This window comes from Castor canadensis, chromosome 7 (genome assembly GCF_047511655.1).
Source record: "Castor canadensis chromosome 7, mCasCan1.hap1v2, whole genome shotgun sequence".
Taxonomy (NCBI): domain Eukaryota; kingdom Metazoa; phylum Chordata; class Mammalia; order Rodentia; family Castoridae; genus Castor; species Castor canadensis.
The window spans coordinates 21,594,508-21,602,348 of NC_133392.1; the positions used below are offsets into that span (position 1 = coordinate 21,594,508).

Below are 7,841 nucleotides of genomic sequence, written 5' to 3' on the forward strand. Positions count from 1 at the left end.
CTTGTGGGACTAAAACTAACTGATAAAACTATGTTTAATATCTTTTACCTTCTTTCTTTTTATAGTTTTTCTTGAGACTCTTCCTAGCAATGAGAATCTAATCAAAATGTCAAAGTTGAATTTTATTTTTTCTAAAAGCTGTCAGCACTCTAACAAGAACATGGAAAGTTGTGTTTTTCTTTTCTGTATTTTCCTCTTATTTAAAAACAAAGTATGCATATTTTGATAGAAAAATTCTAACATGCTCAGTTACATTTTATTATACCTATACAACTTTTACAACTTCAAAAATTCAAAAATAATCTAAGGAATCCAGTATCACTCTTTCTTGCTCCATCACACACACACCACACACACACACACACACACACACACCACACACACGCACACACGCACACACACACACACACACACACACAATTTCTTTCCCACATAAATACTGTTGATACCTATAAAGATTTAAAACGATTTCCTGGTTATTCTTCTGGAGACCTCCTCTAGGGCCACGACATGGTGATGGTTAAAAAAGATCAGATGGGCTCTGCAGGAAGTCTGAGGTGAAGGAGAGTTGGATGTGTTGACATCAGCACCAATGATCCTTCTAAGTGGAGTTACATTGTGCCTTCCTGGAAAAGCCACTGAAATCTCCTATTTAACACTTCTTAAAAATCAAGAATTGCTAAGCTACTAGAATTTAGAGGAGAGGGGAAAAATGCTTTAAAGAAGCAATAGTAATGTTTGACCCAAAAAATAAGCTATCAAATCTTCTTACAAACAATTATTCTATGTAGCATGGGAATGCTGATGACTGTATCTTTATACTTCTGCTGTGAGATCTCCTGCTTGTTCTCTTTATCAATTATTGTTTTGTTATTTTGTAAATCCTATAAATTTGGTCCCAATTGTATTTTAATATTTTCTTTGATTTTAAGCATCTTTAAAACGAATTTGTAACACATAATTTTGAAGATTCCCTAATCTTGCCTTGGGTTTTGGCTTTTGTTTTCAATTATATTGCTTTTATCAGCTAATTCCTTCATTGCTTATTTATGATCATGAAAAAAATATACTCTTTAATGTCGCTTGTGTTATTTAATTATAAGCAAACAATAAACAATCTCGTCTTTTTTATTGTTTTATTATTCATATGTGCATACAATGCTTCTGTCATTTCTCCTCCCTGCCCCCCCCTCCCTCCCTTACCACCCACTCCGCCCCTCCCCCTTCCCCCACCCCCTCAATACCCAGCAGAAACTATTTTGCCCTTATTTCTAATTTTGTTGTAGAGAGAGTATAAGCAATAATAGAAAGGATCAAGGGTTTTTGCTGGTTGAGATAAGGATAGCTGTACAGGGAGTTGACTCGCGTTAATTTCCTGTGCGTGTGTGTTAAACTTGTAGGTTAATTCTTTTTGATCTACCCTTTTCTCTAGTTCCTGGTCCCCTTCTCCTATTGGCCTCAGTTGCTTTTAAGGTATCTGCTTTAGTTTCTCTGTGCTGAGGGCAAAAAATGCTAGCTAATTTTTTAAGTGTCTTACTTATCCTCACACCTCCCTTTTGTGTTCTCGCTTTTATAATGTGTTCAAAGTCCAATCCCCTTGTTGTGTTTGCCCTTGATCTAATGTCTGCATATGAGGGAGAACATATGAGTTTTGGTCTTTTGGGCCAGGCTAACCTCACTCAGAATGATGTTCTCCAATTCCATCCATTTACCAGCAAATGATAACATTTCGTTCTTCTTCATAGCTGCATAAAATTCCATTGTGTATAGATACAACATTTTCTTGATCCATTTGTCAGTAGTGGAGCATCTTGGCTGTATCCATAACTTGGCTATTGTGAGTAGTGCTGCAATAAACATGGGTGTGCAGGTGCCTCTGGAGTAACCTGTGTCACAGTCTTTTGGGTATATCCCCAAGAGTGGTATTGCTGGATCAAATGGTAGATCAATGTTTAGCTTTTCAAGTAGCCTCCAAATTTTTTTCCAGAGTGGTTGTACTAGTTTACATTCCCACCAATAGTGTAAGAGGGTTCCTTTTTCCCCACATCCTCGCCAACACCTGTTGTTGGTGGTGTTGCTGATGATGGCTATTCTAACAGGGGTGAGGTGGAATCTTAGTGTGGTTTTAATTTGCATTTCCTTTATTGCTAGAGATGGTGAGCATTTTTTCATGTGTTTTCTGGCCATTTGAATTTCTTCTTTTGAGAAAGTTCTGTTTAGTTCACATGCCCATTTCTTTATTGGTTCATTAGTTTTGGGAGAATTTAGTTTATTAAGTTCCCTATATATTCTGGTTATCAGTCCTTTGATGTATAGTTGGCAAATATTTTCTCCCACTCTGTGGGTGTTCTCTTCAGTTTAGAGACCATTTCTTTTGATGAACAGAAGCTTTTTAGCTTTATGAGGTCCCATTTATCTATGCTATCTCTTAGTTGCTGTGCTGCTGGGGTTTTGTTGAGAAAGTTCTTACCTATACCTACTAACTCCAGAGTATTTCCTACTTTTTCCTGTATCAACTTTAGAGTTTGTGGTCTGCTATTAAGATCCTTGATCCATTTTGAGTTAATCTTGGTATAGGGTGATATACATGGATCTAGTTTTAGTTTTTTGCAGACTGCTAACCAGTTTTCCCAGCAGGTTTTGTTGAAGAGGCTCCTTTTTCTCCATCATATATTTTTAGCGCCTTTGTCAAAGATAAGTTGGTTATAGTTTTGTGGCTTCATATCTGGGTCCTCTATTCTGTTCCACTGGTCTTCATGTCTGTTTTTGTGCCAGTACCATGCTGTTTTTATTGTCATTGCTTTGTAATATAGTTTGAAGTCAGGTATGGTGATACCTCCGTCATTGTTCTTTTGACTGAGTATTGCCTTGGCTATTAGTGGCCTCTTGTGTTTCCATATAAATTTCACAGTAGATTTTTCAATCTCTTTAATGAATGTCATTGGAATTTTGATGGGAATTGCATTAAACATGTAGATTACTTTTGGGAGTATCGACATTTTTACTATGTTGATTCTACCAATCCATGAACATGGGAGATCTCTCCACTTTCTATAGTCTTCCTCAATCTCTTTCTTCAGAAGTGTATAGTTTTCCTTGTAGAGGTCTTTCACATCTTTTGTTAGGTTTACACCTAGGTATTTGATTTTTTTTGAGGCCATTGTAAATGGAATTATTTTCATGTATTCTTTTTCAGTTTGCTCATTGTTAGTGTATAGAAATGCTAATGATTTTTCTATGTTGATTTTATATCCTGCTACCTTACTGTAGCTTTGATGATGTCTAGAAGCTTCAGAGTAGATTTTTTTGGGTCTTTAAGGTATAGGATCATGTCGTCTGCAAATAGGGATATTTTGACAGTTTCTTTACCTATTTGTATTCCTTTTATTCCTTCTTCTTGCCTAATTGCTCTGGCTAGGAATTCCAGCACTATATTGAATAGTAGTGTAGATAGTGGGCATTCTTGTCTAGTTCCTGATTTTAGAGGGAATGGTTTCAGTTTTTCTCCATTAAGTATAATGCTGGCTGTGGGTTTGTTATATATAGCTTTTATAATGTTGAGGTACTTTCCTTCTATTCCTAGTTTTCTTAGAGCTTTTATCATGAAATGGTGTTGGATCTTATCAAAGGATTTTTCTGCATCTATTGAGATGATCAAGTGGTTTTTGTCTTTGCTTCTGTTAATGTGGTTTATTACATTTATTGATTTTCGTATGTTGAACCCCCCTGCATCCCTGGGATGAAGCCTACTTGGTCGTGGTGAATAATCTTTTTGATGTGCTGTTGAATTCGGTTTGCCATTATTTTGTTGAGGATTTTTGCATCAATGTTCATTAAGGAGATTGGCCTATAGTTCTCCTTTTTGGAGGTGTCTTTGCCTGGTTTTGGGATAAGTGTAATACTGGCTTCATAAAATGTGTTAGGCAGTTTTCCTTCCCTTTCTATTTCATGGAACAGTTTAAGGAGGGTTGGTATCAGTTCTTCTTTAAAGGTCTGATAGAATTCAGCAGAGAATCCATCAGATCCTGGACTTTTCTTTTTGGGGAGACTCTTATTGCTGCTTCAATTTCATTTTGTGTTATAGATCTCCTCAGGTGATTAATTTCCTCTTGGTTCAGTTTTGGATGATCATATGTATCTAGAAATCTGTCCATTTCTTTAAGATTTTTGAATTTATTTGAATATAAGTTCTTGAAGTAGTCTCTGATGATTTCCTGGACTTCCATGGTGTTTGTTGTTATCTCCCCTTTTGCATTCCTGATTCTACTAATTTGTGTTTTTTCTCTCCTCATTTTAGTCAGGTTTGCCAGGGGTCTGTCGATCTTGTTTATTTTTTAAAAATATGGTACACTTCATGAATTTGCATGTCATCCTTGCTCAGGGGCCATGCTAATCTTCTCTGTATCATTCCAATTTTAGTATATGTGCTGCTGAAGAGAGCACAATATGTTCTTTTTTTACGTAGAATTGGGGTTTGAACTCAGGTCCTACAGCTTGAAAGACATCACATCCCTGGCTCTTTGGCTTTTGTTATTTTTCCTTTAGGGTCTTGTACTTTTTAACTTCACTGGCCTGAACTATGAGCATATCTGTGCCACCCATATAGCTTTAGTAATAGGTGTTTCATCACTTCCGGCTTCTGGATTGAGATGGGGTCTAAGGCTTTGATTAAGTTGTCTGGAGCTGCCATCTTTCCCACCTCCATCTCTGGAGCAGATGGTATTGCAAGCATGAGTCATTGTACCAAACTTCTTTGACTTATTGATGTAATAAATTTCATTATTTGTTTTCTTTGGGTTTCTTTTTTCAGTAATTATTTTGTTTTCTGTTCATTAAGTTCTTCCTTTCATTCATGATACCCAATGCCTCCATACCTGGTGATTCTTCACCATTGGATCACTTCTAGAGCAGCCTTCTTTTGCAGTTTCTTTTTTGGATTTTTCTGTCTTTCAGACAGACATTCATTATTTTGTAGTCTAGAAATGTTTTTTTTTTTCATAACATTTTTAGTATTTTATTTTTCTGAAACACCATGATATTTTAGGATAGGTTAGAGATCCATGTCTTCGTCATATTGACCCATGGATTTTGTAACTCTTGCAAGAAGAGGAAGTGAGCATGTGAATGATTCAGTAAATCAGACTAACTGAATCTGAGAGCCATGAAAAATGCCAAGACAAAGAGTCCATCTAGCACATGAAAACCAAGGAGCCTATCTCTGAATGTGCAAAACTGTAAATGAGAAAACCAGGGAACAACACCAAGTGTAGTAGGAACAATTGTCACTCAGTGTGAGATCACAACCTAGATAGGATTTGGCTATCTGTAGAAGGCTGTCACTGTCGAGTCAGTGCAATGTCATGAATGGTTTGCACAGCAGTTCCAAAAGGAGATTAATACCAGGCAATAGTCACTGAGTCCTGCATGCCACCTTACAAGAATTCAGAAAACAAAACAAAATGAAAATCTCATTACTGGTATCCTTTTTTCCTGCCAAATCCTCTAATATGTCATCTGATCAGATAGGATTCCTAAGGCTGATCTGCAGTATGGCTTCCTCCAGAGGGCTATTAGTCAGTCATAGATTGGACCTTCTGTGGGGAACACTGGCATTTGTCTCTTCTTTACTGTAAAGGAAATGAGGAATTTTTGTTATTCCTAGAAAATAGCTAAGACTACCTTGAAAGCTTTTTTTAGCATGTCTACTAAGACATTTAGAAGAGGTCAAGGGATATCTTAGGGATAAAATAATAGTTATTTCATAAATAGGAAAATTCATAACGTAATCTATGTGATGCCAAATCTTCATTTCATGATGGGTTCTCAACCATTTCCTATTTTTTTATTTTAAACATTAAATGTTTTTGTCAGAAACTTTGAATATTTAAGTCATTTCCTCTCTCCTCTCCACAATGTAGTACACCCTTGGAGTATATGGCTCCAAGGAGACCACTGTTGAGGAAAATCTGCAAATGCTCTTAATGTATTAAGTTCAGTGCTGTATTGTGAATGCTTGATCCATTTTTCCAATAACACTGTCAAACTTCTGCTAAAGACACGCATGTCACCTTTCAACTAATCCCGAATTTTCACTTTGTCACTTAAATCAAGCATTTTATGTGCCCTTGTGGGCTTGGAAGAATTGCCATATTTTTACTTTACCTTTGGGAGACCAGTTGCTTTGTGGGAGAGCATTTATTCACAAAATTAAGGGCAGAGAAACACTCAGCAGATTGCACAATGATTTAAAAATTACTCATGATAATTTAACTGACTAAGAGCTTCCTTTCTTCAACTGAACCACATAATGATGGGAATTTAAAGTTTTTGTTTTTGAACATACTTACTTATTTACTTATTTGGACCACACTTGATCAAAACTGCCCATAATAAATCCAGAAATAAGGTGGGTTTATTGGAAATGGCATTTTTGGGGACAAGTATTTAAATTCAAACACATCTCTGGTGAAGTGGTTGTGTCTTTGAATGAGAAAAAGTAACAGAATCACATTTCTCTTTAAGAATGTAAAGGTGGAGGTAAAATTATCCTTTAAAATGACTTTTTGACTCTAATCCAAATCAGGAGTAGTTAAGTGGAGTGAATTTGAAATCATATCCTTAATGTTTAAAATAATTAATTCAATCTTCATATAACATTTTGCAACTATTAGAACTTCAAGATACAAGAAATTTCTCTGTAGATATGAGAAATAAGTTATTTCCTGGGAAATCAAAATTAAAGAGTTCACAAAAATCTTCCAGCCAAAGTACAATCAGGAGACCACCATTGAAGTTTTCTAAAATATCTGGACTTTGTCAATTTGTTGCCATCATTAAATCACACAAATATATTGTTTATTCCTTTTTTAGGGCTAATGTAATAGGTTTCTTCATTTTTAAAAGCTTTACACATCTCCATTTCTCTTTATTTATATTGAAGAATATCAAGACACTAAGAAAATATGTCTTTATCTTCATTAATTTTATATGGTGCAATAAAATGTGTGCACATGTAAGTAAATGCAAACATTATACCTGTTGAAACTACTGTAGGAATTGGGGGACAGAGGGATGAAGATGAATGGCTGAGGAGGTGAATTCATGTATGATATGTTTCATATATTGTAATGTGCCAAATTTGGTGCATTGTGTGTAAATGCCACAGTGTACCCTTACCCATCACAATAATAAAGGAAAAAAATAAATAAATAAGAAGGGTTGCAGCTATGCAAAAACACCCTTTTTTTTAAACGAAAAGCAAACTTCTTTATTGTACACAGTACAGAATATAACGCAGCTTGGCAGGATGCACACAGCCCTGCGCAGGGGGAAATATTTCAAATCAACTGGCAAGTTAAAGCCTTTCTGCACTGTATAGGCTTTCCACACTCTGGAAAAGAAGCAAACCAACAAAAATCCCCCAAAACCCTGAAAAGAACAAATACCATCTGGGAGGTGCATGAGTCCAATGGGAATACAGTGGTGATACCACTGTTCTATGTCCTCTGACAGCACAGGCCACATGGTTACAGCTCAGGCTACAGAGGAGTATTTTCATACTTGCTGAAACAGCATAAATTCATTTAAACAAATCCCAAACCAAGATAAAGAAAGGAGAAACAATCTATACAGCATTTACAATAAATAGTATCTAGTCAGCTGGGGGATAAAATATGCATCTATGTATAGACTGTGTAGATTAGAAAGCTATAAATATGGTTTAGAAAGAGTCCTTTAATTAAAGTACAATGCTAATTAAGGCCCAAGCTTTGGGTTTGACACCTTGTGGGCTGATTAGCATCCTGGCATCCCAGGAACCCCATGATCATAGAGCGGGTCAT

At 36.0% G+C, this 7,841-nt stretch overlaps 1 non-coding gene across 1 annotated transcript; it reads right to left on the reverse strand.

Moving 5' to 3' along the window:
- Nucleotides 1-4,336: 4,336 nt before the first annotated feature.
- Nucleotides 4,337-4,443, reverse strand: LOC141425132 (U6 spliceosomal RNA). Its single transcript, XR_012450224.1, has one exon. It is a non-coding gene; the product is annotated as a U6 spliceosomal RNA (small nuclear RNA).
- Nucleotides 4,444-7,841: the final 3,398 nt, after the last annotated feature.